The sequence below is a fragment of the Lutjanus erythropterus genome, chromosome 20 (genome assembly GCF_056507025.1).
Source record: "Lutjanus erythropterus isolate fLutEry1 chromosome 20, fLutEry1.hap2, whole genome shotgun sequence".
Taxonomy (NCBI): Eukaryota; Metazoa; Chordata; class Actinopteri; order Lutjaniformes; family Lutjanidae; genus Lutjanus; species Lutjanus erythropterus.
Genome location: NC_139336.1, coordinates 67,576 through 77,125, shown reverse-complemented (window position 1 = coordinate 77,125; position 9,550 = coordinate 67,576). Strand labels below are relative to the sequence as shown.

General features: G+C 38.0%; 1 long non-coding RNA gene across 2 annotated transcripts; it reads right to left on the bottom strand.

Moving 5' to 3' along the window:
* Positions 1-522: 522 nt before the first annotated feature.
* Positions 523-9,111, bottom strand: LOC146307954 (uncharacterized). 2 transcript variants are annotated; one of them, XR_014772630.1, is made up of 6 exons: positions 9,039-9,111; positions 8,702-8,803; positions 6,401-6,447; positions 4,971-5,048; positions 3,617-3,809; positions 523-998 (listed from the first exon to the last, which is right to left on the bottom strand). It is a non-coding gene; the product is annotated as an uncharacterized LOC146307954 (long non-coding RNA). The 2 variants fall into 2 exon arrangements; XR_014772631.1 differs by having other exon boundaries at positions 523-975.
* Positions 9,112-9,550: the final 439 nt, after the last annotated feature.

Sequence of the window (9,550 nt, the reverse complement as noted above, 5' to 3'; positions counted from 1 at the left end):
TTCCAAAGGGAGAACAGCTGTGTGTTCAAGGACAAGTAACCAGTTAGTGCCTGACAATACATGAGAAGTAACTATGAGGAACAACAGTGACCAGTTCAGCATATAATTTTCTTACTATAATCCCCCCTTTTTGATCATACGTGATCACATAAAAAGGAAAGTAAAGGAAAATTATAAAAGACCATAAAAGATCACACCTTCTCTACAAACAATACAACAAAAAATAGTCCTTACATATGATAACATAATAGTAAAGTATAAGAGAGTGAAGAAAAATTTTAAAACATTACTTCATAAAATACTACCCCTGGAAAAAGCAAGATGCTGTTGTTACAGATGGGAGAATTTAGTATAACAAATGCAAGCAACTTAGGCAGGAAAGTTCCATATCTATTAACATAACAATGTCAAAATCTGGGTTGTCAATAGGATCAGGAATGTCTTCAGCATTGCATGGTGGGAGCCAATCAGGAGTAGTTAACTGTGTCATCTGATGGAAAACATTTTTTTTTACTTTAGGGAATGAACTCACAAGAAAACACATTGAGCCTCACAGGCCACACCATCCAGGGTGGCTGAATGCATGCCATGGCTGTTATTGGAGTTCCATCTCTGATCCCATGATGGTGACACTGAGGTTCATTCAGCACGCCACTTAGTTGGAGCCATGCAAGTTCTCGTTGGACAGTATGCCAATACTGTTGCCTCTTCTTCTCATCCTCGCGATGTGATGACCAATTTTGTTATAGGTGTCTCTGGTGGAGGTGGAACCCTTTTGCAGTGGCTGGCATGGATCCGGGTAACTCTTTTGGCAAACTTTACTGCCGTCTGTGCGGTCAGCAGCATGTGGAATGGACCCGTCCACTGCTTCGAGTGCCAGGTCTTTTGTCTCAGGACTCTCACCACTACCCAGTCACCAGGCTGCAGGTCATGAAGAGGTCCTGTGGCTGGAGCTGGTAGCGCTTCCTTCACCTGCTTATGAATGTTAGATAAAACAGCTATAGCAGTGGAGGGTGTGTTAGGGTCATTATATGGAAAGAATTTAGAAATAGTTAATTCTGGGCATGCTGCGGCCTTGGCAGCTGCTTCTCCTCTGGTGTTCTCCTGTGAAAGTTGGTCATTGTTAGTGTGAGCATGACATTTACACACAGCAACCTGTTTTGGGAGCAGAACAGCATCCAGCAGTTGTAAAACAAGAGTGTGATGTGCTATAGGTTTGCCAGATGGTGTTTGAAAATTTCTCTTTTTCCAAATTGTACCAAAATCATGCATAAAGCCAAAAACATATCTACTGTCTGTGTAGATATTCACTGTTTTGTCTGTTGCTAGATTACATGCTTCTATGAGAGTGATTTGGCATTGACTGTATCATGTGCAGTTACCAATGGTGAAAAGAGTACAAGAAATCTGTTATATTGCTAAAACATTACTCAATTACAAGTAAAAGTACTGGCGTTAGAAATATATTTCAGTAAAAGTACAAAGTATTTGCCTGAAAAACTACTAGAGTATTAGTTACTTTCAACCATTGATGTCACTGTCACCTCTCCAAACTAGGGTTATAAATTTTGTGCATTTTCCAGAACCAATAGTTGAAAGCTTTGACTGATTAATCATTGATAATTTATGAGATACATAACACCATTTATTTTCTAATTTTGTTTTTTTTTCTTTTTGAGTCAAAGTTTAAGTTAAGGTTAGGGGTCTGTTTGTTGAATAAGGATTCAACAAACAGACCCCTAACCCCTGGTTACCACAGCGAAACTAATTACATTTTTTTTCCTGTGTCAGGGTTGCATGATGCTGATCCATCCACAAACAGTTCAAAATCTGGATTTTGCAAAGGTGTTTCTTGCAAATCTGGTCTGGGGGAACAAACTTCAGTTATTGTAAGAACATAGTTGTGTTCTTCGCTCATCTCCTAACATGGACTGATGCAAAGAGCTGTATCTTCATGATACCCAAAAATGGAAATACATGGCTCTCAGGCCACAGAGAACAAAGATACGCTGAATTGTTAGAGAAGGTTAGGGACTGTATGATCTGTAGGCCTACACTACACATGAACCCATGGTTATCTTACCAGAAATATACCTCAGTTATATTGTATCTTTTCACAGTGATATCAAGGATTTCAAATAGAACAGTGTTATAAAGGAGCAATCTTGCTGCTGAAAGATAAGATGTTTTCTGCTAAATCAAAATCAATGAAACGTGGGAGCAAGGTGAGTTAGTTTAGAGTAACCTTAAAAAGTAGGAATTCCTGTAGCTAAAGCATCAAGTTTAGCTGAAAAGTAGGCTACAGGTCTCTGTCTGCCTCCATCATCCTAGAGTACTGAACACTCTTTGTCCACAGTCTGAGTAAAAGGTCGGTTTGGATCTGGTGACCCAAGAGTTAGAGTCATCAGAGTCTTCAGAAGGACATGTTTTAAGTCAACAAATGTTTATCCTGCATCAGCAGTCCATGTCACTTTACTATGTGCTTCTAGGCCTCGTTCGTGTGCGATTGCGCTCAGGGGTGTCTCGAGGACAGCATAATTGGGAATGAAGGTCCTGCAATAGGAACACAAAAGACATAACTTGTTTCTTTATGATTGGATTTGAAAATGTTTTGAAATGTCTACTCTTTTTTGGGAGAGGAATTTGGCCTCAGATATGATCACATGACCCAAAAATGTCACTTGTAGGACAAACTGCAGTTTTGACGAGCTAGTTTTGTGACCTTCTTCAGCCAAATGTTTCAAATGTGTCTTTTTCACACTGAACTTGAGTTAAAGCACGAATCATTTAATCATCAATATATTGTAATCGTGCACTTCCTGGTGACAGATTTAATTAGCTCCAACTTTCTCTTGAATTTTTAGCTGATTTTTGTTTTGTTTTAACTGAGAAAATTGGTGTGCACACAGGAGAATTTTCACAGGGAATGATTACAACTGCCCTTAATCAAGTGTTAAAGACTGGTGTAATACCGTCGATGGCCTCTCTCTATTTTTTATTTTTATTTTTATTTTTTTTGTTGAGTGGATATTATGGTTGACAGGGCCTTTAATTAGATTTTGGTGTGATCACAATTGGTTGCATGCCTCTGATTAGACCAATATAATTTTTAGGGATCTTCTGAAAGGCTGGGGTGTTTGTGATGTCACATGCTTTATGTAAATAGGCAAATGTGTGTTGTGTGTCTGGTACCAGTTGAACACATCTGAGTATGTAGACAACAAAGGTAATTTTTGTTGATAAACCTTCAAAACAGGGTTATATTGAACATTATGGTCAGATATTGAGTCCCATGATTCCGCCGCGAGTCAATCATCTTTTGAGTTGCATCAGTCTAGTGTTTGGCTCAGGGTAGTGTTTGGCTCAATGTCCCTTTTTGCCACAATGGAAACAAACATCTGGATCAGCTGTACGTAGACCTCCACAGAATGTCCTTGGAACATAGTCAATGTGTCATGTCAATAGTCTTTTTTTTTTCTTTCTCATGCAATTCCTCAGTTTGTTCAACTGTCTTATACTGAAACTTTCTGTGCTCAGAAAATTACATTCAGTCTCCTGATTTTCCCCCCTCTTCTACTTTTCTAAAAGTAAATTAAATAAGTTTTCAGATTCTCACCAATGAGAATTGTTGAATCGCAGCGCTGAGTGAGTCTGGTCTTGGTCTCAGGCCCTCCTTCTCACTCATCTTTGTGGGGAGGTTGAGGCTGAAGGGAATATCTCCTCAGGGTGTGCACTACCACCATCGACCCCGAGTCCAAAAACCCTCAGACAAGCAATCCCACTTCTGACACCAAATTGTGGTGGAAAATCTGAAAATGAAGACAGACACCATGACCAAGATTGTCTGGTGTTTGATGCGGTGTTTCAATAGAGCTTTGCAAAGGATCAGTACACAGTCACACGGAAAGTGTGAAAGGAACTGATAATGAGTCAATAATGTAAATCTGTCTTATAGGGTGAGGAGATGAAGGAGTTTGGGTCAGGATGGACCTGAAGTGCTTAGTGGGAGAGTCAGGATGTGATTGTGTTATCAGAAGTTGTTGTTCCAAAGGGACAACAGCTGTGTGTTCAAGGACAAGTAACCAGTTAGTGCCTGACAATACATGAGAAGTAACTATGAGGAACAACAGTGACCAGTTCAGCATATAATTTTCCCACTATAGCATACACCACATTTGTGACCTGCGGTGAGATTAAATCTCTAATTGGATGGCCCTTTCCTGAGGCTCCATTAAAAATAAAAGGTAAATGGTTGAGCAGCCACGGATCGTCACCTGACCTCTTCCTATCCAGTGCTGTATGCACCAATTAATTATTCAGCACACCTATATCTCAGGTGAGGTGATAATATCTAGAAGATATCAAATTGAGAAGAGGTCAGGACAACGATCCAAAATCGCACACACAATAAAACCCTTTATTGGGGGGGGGGGTTATGGAAGAAAAAAACTTTATCCTCTTAAAAAAACAAATAAATCCCTAAAATATAAATGCAAAGAAAATAAATTATTACTAAAAAAAATTAGAATAAATGTGTAAAAAAAAATTAACTAATGGAGACTAATTCCTGATTAAAAAAACCTTCAGTATTAAATAAAATTTATAAAAGAAGGGAAAAAAGAAGGAAAAGGGGATAGAAAAGCATGTCCTACTGTGTCAGGGTAGCTGTTTGATGAGAAAGAGCAAAAGTCAAATAACTGATTACTGATAGCTTGGCTCCATCTCCTGGACAAAAAGAGTCACTGCAAGGCCTATCAAGTGAACCGCCAAACAATTCAGCAGCACATGGAGAGTCAGTTTACAGCCTCTACAAGGCCTCTAAAGCAATAGTAAAATAAAACATCATAATTATTTTCTAAAAGAGATTCACAAAAGATGAAATTAGTCCAGAGAATTTGAATTTTGGAGCCATATGGCTCACAGAATAAAGAAAAAATGTCTTTATAACTTCGGCTATTGTGCTGTTTCACCTCCTTTGTGGCAGTCCTTTCACCTTGCTGGGGGATGCAGCTTGCACCGGCTCAGGTCTTCACTTACACCAGACCATTCTGAAATACAGAGAAAAGGCCTGGTGTCAATGTAATAAACCCAAATAATATTGAAAGGAAGGCATTCAGACCAAAAATTGAAGCAAAACTGTCCTCAAAATCACTATTAACAATAATAAAAATAATAACAGTATTGATGGTGAAATACACCTCAAGTAATGAAAGCAAAAAAAAACCCTTAACTACCACTGTACTACACGGGCTCTCAGGAAAGGTCAGAAGGTCACACTGCTTCAAAAACTGCTCATTCTTACAAAAGAGGATCGAACCCTGAAGGAATTTAGGGTCGAGTTAAATAGGATACTAGAGATACTAGAAAAGCAATTTCTAAAGAAATTACGACTGTGAATGCAACAAGCTGAAGCCAAGCTGCAATGCTGCATTGGCTTGCTGCAACAATATGCCTGACGCCACACTGAATAGCTGCGTGAATGATATAAGAAGGTTTGAATTATGTATAATACTTGAATATTAGTTAAAAAGCTAAAGCCACACTGAATAGCTGCCATGATAATGTAATAATACGTGAATTATGTAGAATATTTGAATATTAGTTAGAAAGGCTGACACCACACTGAATAGCTACCTTTAAAATATAATAAAGTTTGAATTCTATGGAATTTCTGAATGTTTGTAGAATGACTGACACCACGCTGAATAGCTGCCTTTTTAAGGTAATTAGGTAGAACATTTGGATTTTTGTTAAAAAGCTGATGTTAAAAAGCTGATGCCACACTGATAGCGGCCTCGAAAATATAATTTTTGAATTATGTAGAGTATTTGAATATTACTTAAAAACCTGACGCAACACTGAATACCTGCCATGTAAATATAATATTTGAATTATGTAGAATATTTGAATGTTTGTTAGAAAGCTGACCCCACGCTGAATAGCTGCCTTTATAATATCACAATGTTAGAATTCTGCTTCTGCTACAAACTGCTTATTTGGTCCAGCCATTCTGAAACAACAGAAACACACACACTAATGTTTTTTATAAAGCAGTATAACATTCATTTAGTGCAATAATGAACACTCAATAGCTACCTTCATGATATAACAATGTTTGAATTATGTGCAACATTTGACTGTTTGTTGCTTAAGAATTTAAAAAACAATGACTGTTATGAATGAGAAAAGTCATAGCCAGCATGTCCTAATTGATCTAGATTTTTAAATGCTTAAACAGAGTCTCTACTCCGAATTTCTTATCGACTCATTTCTAAATTTACAGGTTCCCCCACACATAAAAATACTCAGTTTCACTGCTCTAACAGAACTACTACTACCATTCAAACTACTATTACCAGAAGTATTGTCAGTGGTTCCTTTGATGATAAACAAGACGTACCTCGGCTGGCCGTTCAGGACTCTCAGACTCTCTCAACGCAGCGTTGGCTGTAGACAAGAAAAATCTCATTATAAATGTTATAATGGGGCAAACAGAAAAAAACATGAAGCACATCATCACAAATAGATTTGGAAAACAAGTACACATTTAACAGTGAACAAGTATTAACTCTATTCAAAACCAAGCCTATATAGCAGGGGTATTCAACTAAAATTCAAAGAGGTCCAGTTAGAGAAAATTTCCTAAAGCAAAGGTCCGGAACATCATAATGTCTAACTTGTGTTATGAGAGTGATATATACTGAAGTAGTGTAGTAGTTGTATCAGCGTCTACATCAGGGGCCTCATTTTAGTTCAGGGGCCACATACAGACCAATTTGATCTCAAGTGGGCCAGACCAGTAAAATTAAAGCATAATCTATTATATCTATCTATCTATTCTGGCGATTAATTGAGTAATCAGATAAAAAATATTGCGTGTTCTGCATTTTTTTCTATTACATTACTTTTGCTTTATTTAAGAACAATACAAAAGAGAAGATAAGACAGGTCTACAAGCAACTATAAATTACTAAAATAAAAATACTCAGTAAAGTAACTTTACTTTTACTGTAGATTTGCTTTTACTGTTTTTACTTTACTTTCTACTTTTGTTTCCAAGTACAAAGGTAAAAGTTAAGGTAGTAATGTCTGCAGAAACCACAAACAGAAGATGGAACTAACTCTTTTAACTGAAACAGTCACCAGGATGTTTTGTTCACTTGTTAAAATCACAACATTTTTCTTCTGGAGCAGGATGCTCCCAGACCCCCAGGGGACGGGGGACTGGTTTACCAACATGCCACCTTTTCCTTTTCTCTTATGACTTTTGCAGGTCTGTATTTAGTCATCAAAAAATACCAATAAGAATACCATTAAAGTTACAACAACAGCAATAAAAATGTTGATTTTTCAAAAAAGGAAACAATAACATGCAAAATTTTGAAATTGTAATTAAGTAAAAACACTAATACCACAATGTAAAAATACCTAAGTAAAGAATCTGAGTATTTTTTTCCATCACAGCAGGTCAGTGATCAGTGTTTCAGTGAATAGTGTTTTATTTATGGCAGCCCGCCACATTAAAAACATCAACACCACGATATGATTTTCTATTTTTGGAGCTGCGCACCTTTTTCGGGCATGGCTAGAAGCTCTAACTCTTTATTTGCACAACTCTCGCGAGATTTGTGTTCGTTATTTCTACTAAGATAATCAAACTCGCGCAATCTTTCGCGGGTCTAGGGTTCCCTTCTAGACACGACCCTCTCTGTCTGTCTGACAAACTAATGACAGCAGACTGTCTGTAAACAGCACGATGTTACACTCTGCAGTGTTTCACACAAAGACCTTATTTGTGTGGACACCCAGGTTTGGTTTGTCGCCAATTTTGTCATTTTTATTTTTTAATCAGTCCGAGATGACGACGGTATCAGTGATTGATTAGTGATCAATGTGCCCTCCTCCCCTCCCTCACCTGTTCACTCCGCTGTGAGAAGATCTGAAAGTTTCTCACAGAGAAACACAGACTCTCCTGTTTTACATATAGGCCTCCTTATACAGTTGTTTAAAAAAAAAGATCTGAAAATTTGAACCTTTTCCCTGTTTACACACTCACAACACACTGTAAGTAAAAGTGTGAGTGCAGACGTAGAAGTTTTGAAGCCTGCTCACTGAATATAAAAATCTATTCAAAGTAGAAAGTGAGGATTAATTTAAGTGCATCTGGTTGGTGTCGATGTCATTAACCATCACGTTAGTTTTGACTGTTGTAATAAACTCCGTCATTAACAACAGTCTCCTCCACACGCAGCTTCTCTGCAATTGGTCTGTGCGTTTCCTGATCACCTAAACCAGCGCTGGAAAGACTAGAATAGTTGCGCCAGTTAAAATAGAAGCGTCCTGTCAAAATTTCAAATCTATTAAGAATTTATTAGTTATAGGTCCGGGTCCGTATAGGACGGCGTGCGGGTCCGGACTCGGACCGCGGTCCGCCTGTTAAGGGAGCCCTGCTATATAGGATACTTACAGATGGTCTGGGTCCATCTGAAGAGTAGCAATGAATGTTGAGTAAAAAGCACATAGCTGCACTGCTTTTTCCTGTCCCTGAGAGGAGAGGAGAGGAGAGGAGAGGAGAGGAGAGGAGAGGAGAGGAGAGGAGAGGAGAGGAGAGGAAACTTTAGCGCCATGTCTGGAAATCAGCAGTTTTCAGAGTCATGGTGTAACACTATAGTGTTTATGACAGAAAAACACAGTCACATACGAGGTACAGGTCAGGCAGTTGTCAGGTGTATTCGTCGTAGCCTCTCAGTGTGGCTTAGCTGTGCAAAGCATGGTCAAATGTTGCTGGAGCCCTCCTTGATTTCTGTTTGTTGTTCATGAAGGACACAAGCACACAAACATAAAAAAAGGATATGACAGTTGGCATATACCATAACAGTCTGTGGTTTTGCACATGTACATCACAGAAATCTCTGTTTAACACTTGAGTACCAGAGCAAAACAGAAGGAGCAGTGACTTAACCTTTAAATGTTTTCACATTATAACTATTGCTCATACTAATGGTATGCATAATCTATGAACTGTAAAGTTGACTTACAGCATGTTTGACTCCAGCTCAAGATGACTGCTGATGTTGCTTGTTGCTTCATTGACATGTGCCCAACTTGTCAGAGCCTTGTGAGAGGAAGAGAAAAATGTTACACCATTGATGCATATAAAAAAGCACAATACAGACAGTGTACATTACATGCTTATATACCACTAATACACAATAAAAAAGAGACACATATCATGCATGGGAGGAGGCTGTTCTTATTTACCTGGCACAGGTTAAGATTTATAGAGCAGATAATAGTGGTGTGTTCCTGTGAGTTTTGTCTCTCCATCTCTGGAACATGTTTGTTTCCTGTTAAGAACAAGTGCACAAACACAGATCAACACTCATTTACATGTATACCTCTGCAAATGAAAATAATAAAAAAAAAAAATTCAAGATGTTGTAAGTTATGTATGTTAATTATTATGTATGCTATTATTATTCATAGATCAGTGGAAGAGAGAGATGGCATTAACCAATAATGTATATGGTATTATACTGGACAAAAAGAG